We start from the raw sequence: 5,039 nt of genomic DNA, 5'->3' as shown, positions 1-5,039 counted from the left end.
CCAGCCGTGTGCGAGGCTGTCGATTTCTCCACGTTGCCGCCCACACTCGCTGTTGTCCCTTTTGGAAAAAAGAAAGCTCAGTAACCATTCTGGTGGGTGAAAAGCGGTATCTCGATGCAGTTTTGATTTGCATAAGGCAATATTTGAACAAACCGAAATTAATGAAAAGCTTTCCGTGAGGGGCAACATTTCGAAATTTTCGTAAGCACGGGATCCAGTCCTGCACGCGCTGCCCGCCGCACCTGTTCCCCCCGCCCCTTGCCAGTCCTGTGGCAGCGTGCCCTTGCTCCCGGGCCCCCTTCCCCAAACCGGTAACAGCTCAACTTTTTCTCCCAGCTGGAGGACTCCTCGCTGTTGGACACAGGAAGTGTGTGACGCGTTGCTTTTGTCGACTCTCTAGAATTAACCACCGGATGTCAGCTCCCGGAGGCAGGGGTTTTTGTCTGATTCCTTCACTGCTGGATCCCCAGCGCCTAGAACGGTGCCTGCCTCGCCCTAAGTGCTGGACAAATGGTGAATGGATGAATGAACAAAGCAACCAACGGATGGACGGACGGGTTGCAAGGATCCCCCCAAGACAGACCCGGAAAAGCACTTTGTACCCGGTGCTGGCGCAGGCCACCTGGATTCAAGGTGCTCGGTCTGCTGGGATCCTCCGATTGGCCGGGCTTGGGTCACATGACATGCGCTGGCTGGCAGGCCTTCTCTGGCCTCTTCTTTCCCACCAGGAAAAACAAACCAACGCTGAAATCAGTCTGTATTATATCACCCTGCTTTATTATTATTTTAAGCGGCGCGTATGGCGCTGAAAAGATCACGTTGAGCTATGGCCGTCTGTGTTGTCCTTCAGCCCCGTCCTATCTTATTTTCCGTGGTGTCCCAGCACAGAGCTGGGGCCCGGGGTCCGGCAAAAAGTATTTTAGGTATTTCTGGAATGAACGAATGGCGTGGTAATTATTTCCTCCATGTTGCAGGTGAGGCTCTGGAAGGCGAGGACAGGTTCTGTTACTTACGTATCTGCCTTCTTCATCCCCAGAGCTCAGCCACTCCACAAGCATTTAGTAGGCGCCCCCTGTGTGTGTCTGACCCTGGTCTACATCCTAGGGATACAGTGACCCACTCAGACCCTGACCTCACAGTCCAGCAGGGGAGCGAGACGCGAATTACGTAACAAACACAGATAGGCTGTTATGATCCACGAGTGACCTCACTGGGCCCAGCTTCACAAATGTACCCAGAATCAAGCGGTCCCCGAATTTGTCCCCCATTCAGGAGCCTCCTGAGGCGGCCCTGTGTCATTTGAAATGGCCGTCCCCCTCTCTGAGCCTTCTGTCTGGCCCCACCAGACCATCCAGGCCCACCTGTCCTCCAGGCCCCGCTCCTGGTCTCAGCTGTCTCTCCGGGGAGCCTGGTTCCTTTGGAACGGGAGTGATACTTGGGATCCAAGAACAGGCTGCCGGGATGTGTTCAGACTTCTGGGATTTGCTGTTCCCAGACCCTTCCAGTGAGCGAAACACACACACACACACACACACACACACACTAATATTCACGTGTGTGCATCTAAATCTATAATCTGTCAATCTATTGATTGACATCCATTGAGCTCATGTATTATCTACCCGTGTGTTTCTGCATCATCTATCCAGCTGTCTGTCTATCTTGTTATCTATGATCTATTGGTCGTCTGTCTCTCGGCTGTGTATCTGTCTTACCTCTCAGCTGTCTCTCTTGGGCACTGTGAGTCCCCCTGACCCCTCCGATCCCATTCCGGCACCCCAGGATTTATTCCTTCCCTCTTCCCATAGTTTATCTCCTTCCCCAGCAGGGGAACCAGGTTCAGGGGGAGAGTTTTGAAGACAGAGATGAGGTGGTGTCCCTCCCTGGGAAAGAGCCTCCCTGGACTTCCTAACACATTTAAATATTTTTTTTTAGTTTATTTAAACTTAAAAAGGGAGAGGGAGAGAGTGAAAGCATGAGTGGGGAAGGAGCAGAGAAAGGGCAGAGAGACAGAATCTCAAGCAGGCTCATCGTCAGCACAGAGCCCGATGCGGGGCTCAAACCCACAAACCGCGAGATCATGACCTGAGCCCAAGCCCAAGCCCAAGTCCATGACCTGGACCCAGCCCAGTCCAACTGCGCCACCCAGGCGCCCCTCCCTAATACCCTTATTACTTCTTTTTTCTTTGTACAAAATAACTAGGATTTTATTGCGAGATTCCCATAGGTGGAAAACGAAATTGAATATTTATGCCGTGCCTTTCATTGTACTTTGTATTTCAATTGCCTGTTTAGTGAAAAATAAAGAAACCTATAACTTTTGGCTTAAATTTGTAAGAGTCTGGAACATTGCATGACTTTGTGTGTTGTCCTTGTACAGGGGCCGAATCTTCTCTGTACCGTCCCAACTTAAGTGTATATGCTGAGGAAGCGAGTGCCCTAATGTAGTGTCCATGAGACCCAAAGTCCTCCCCGTGGCCCCCAAGGCCTAGCATAACCTGCCCCATCCCCTCCCTCCCCTCCCCTCCCCTCCTCCCTCCTCCCTCTCTCCCCCTCGTTTGGTCTGCTCCAGCTCGGTTCCTCCAACACGCCAGACCCAGTCCTGCCCCAGGGCCTTTGCACAGGCCGTGCCCCCTGCCTGGGAGGCTCTCCCTCTGGAACTCTCCTGGCCCATCCCTTCCTGCAGGTCTCAGCTCAGGAATCACTCCCTCACACAGGTGGCCTTGGGCCTCCCTAAAATAGCCCCATGTCCATTCCCTCACCTTTCCCCGTTTTTCTTTATAGGAACACCTCTGCCTTTATATTTTCCTTTATGTGTTTATTGTCTCCACTAGAAAGTCGGCTCCACAAGGCCGGGATGTAGGCTCTTACTCCCTGCACAGAGCTTGCCACACAGTAGGTGCTCAGTAAATCCTACTTGCTGTGAAGGTGAAGGTCGTTTTCCTCAGGACTGAGCTGCCCAGGCAAAGCAGGACGCAGCTTGGTCAGCCCGGGGCTGCCGTAAGCAGACAGCACACGGTCGGGCCGCTTACGAACCATAACCACTATTTCTCACAGTTCCGAGGCTGGGAAGTCCAAGATCAAGGTGCTGGCAGATGAGGTCTGGTGAGAGCCCTCTCCCCGGCTTGCAAACAGCTGCTGGCCGGCTGTGTCCTCCGGGGATGGGCGCGGGGGGTGGGGGGCGCTTTCCCCCAGGCCTGCAGCTCCCCTTATCACAAGGCCACCAAGTGCTCTCAGATCGGGCCCTCACTCACCTGATTACCTCCTCCAAGCCCCACCTCCAGATGCACCCACACTGGGGTCAGGGCCGCCCCACAGGAACTGGGGGGACACGATTCGGCCCACGGTATAGTTCTACTGGAACACGTGGCCTGTTCGTTCCTGGAGCACGTGGCCTGTGCGGAGCCCTGGAGCCCCAGGAAGGGCAGACAGCGGCCTTGAGAGCCGCAGCTCGGCGCAGGAGGCGGGCATTTATCTGATTACCACTCTAATGAGGCCCTTCCCAGCCAGGGCGATGCTGCCTCCAGGGGACGTTTGGCAACATCAGGGACATCTGTGGCTGTCACACTGGGACACGGCTCCCGGTCTGGAATGGGTGGGGGCCAGGGATGCCCCACAGACAGTGACCTCCGGATGTCGGCCGTGCTGGGCCGGGAGAGCTTTGCGGTGTCTGATAAGAGCCAAATGGCAAATTGAGAGAAGAGGGGTGGGGGGGTTTCTTTCCAGGAGAGCTTTTAACAATGGAACTGACCTTGGCTGGGGCTGGGAGGTCAGAGGGCTTCCCCCAAAGTGAAGGGGGTGGGGGTTACCTAGGCGACAAGTGCTCAGGTGGAGAAGACAGCTTGTGCCAAGGCCCGGAGGCAGCGGGAGAAGCTGGAGGGGAGGGGACGAGGCAGGGAGAGGGAGGGGACAGACCACCCAGGTGCTTGGACTCCACCTTCATCTGGGGCTGCTGGGGAGCCATGGAAGGTTTTCAGGTATCACAAGAGGGCAACACGGTCCCATTTGGCTTTGGAGACCTCCCTCTGGCTCCTTCCAGTCAGCAGGATGCAGGGTGGCCTCCTGACTTTTGTGGGTTCCTTCCTCCACGAACAACATTAAAGAGTGTATTTTATGATGGCGTTGGGATACAGACTGATATAATCCAGGGTGGAAATACGATGACCTGTTCGTGGTTATTGTAGTCGCTGTTTTCTTCTGATTCTAGAGAGAATGAAAACACTTTCACAGGCCCCTAAACTGTCGTCAGCCCTGGGCACTGCTTAGTGCACATGCTGGCCAGGCAGGAAAAGCGACCCGGAGAGCAGAGAGGCGCCGGACCGGGGTGGGGGCTTGGCGGGGAGAGAAGGGGCTGGGTCTGAAGGAGATTCAGATCACCACTGACCGGGCTACCGGGGTGGGTTGGGGGGGGGAGGTGGCAGGGACGGACGGCAGAGCCATCCTGGAAGCCAGCCGGCCTGGCAGACGGTGCCGGGGGCACGGGCAAATCCGGCTGGCGAACTCAGTGAAACGCCCTCAAAAGTTAGCCAAGGAGGGGAAAATTAGACACGCAGGACCTCATGGAAATTAAGCACCATCGAGAGAATAAAAGACAATAAGAGAATAAAAAGACAATTCACAGAATGGGAGGGAACCACTGCAAATCCTGAGAAGACTCCATTGTCCAGCATATATAAAGAACGCCCACAATTCAACAACACCAGATAAAGCACCCCGTGCAAGACCGGGCAAAGGACTTGAATGGACCCGGCTCCAGAGGTGACCCGCGAAGGGCCCAGAAGCGCATGAAAAGATGCCCCACCCCCCTGGCCGTCAGGGAAATGCACATCGAAACCTCGGTGAGACGCCCCTTCACACCCACTGGGACGGGTTATCGTGAACAACTGGAAAACACCAGCGTGGCTGGGGATGTGCAGGAATCGGGGCGGCCACTGGGGAAAACACCCCGGCAGTCCTTAAAGACTTACACACGGAGTCACCGGCTGACCGGGCACATCCACCGCTGGGTACCGACCCAAGAGATTTGAAAGCGGGGACCC

At 55.2% G+C, this 5,039-nt stretch overlaps 1 pseudogene; it reads right to left on the bottom strand.

Moving 5' to 3' along the window:
- Positions 1–2,335: 2,335 nt before the first annotated feature.
- Positions 2,336–2,434, bottom strand: LOC113596417 (uncharacterized; annotated as a pseudogene).
- Positions 2,435–5,039: the final 2,605 nt, after the last annotated feature.

The sequence above is a fragment of the Acinonyx jubatus genome, chromosome A2, assembly GCF_027475565.1.
Source record: "Acinonyx jubatus isolate Ajub_Pintada_27869175 chromosome A2, VMU_Ajub_asm_v1.0, whole genome shotgun sequence".
NCBI lineage: Eukaryota > Metazoa > Chordata > Mammalia > Carnivora > Felidae > Acinonyx > Acinonyx jubatus.
Note: the sequence above shows the minus strand (reverse complement) of the source record. Positions and strands in the feature narration are given on the sequence as shown.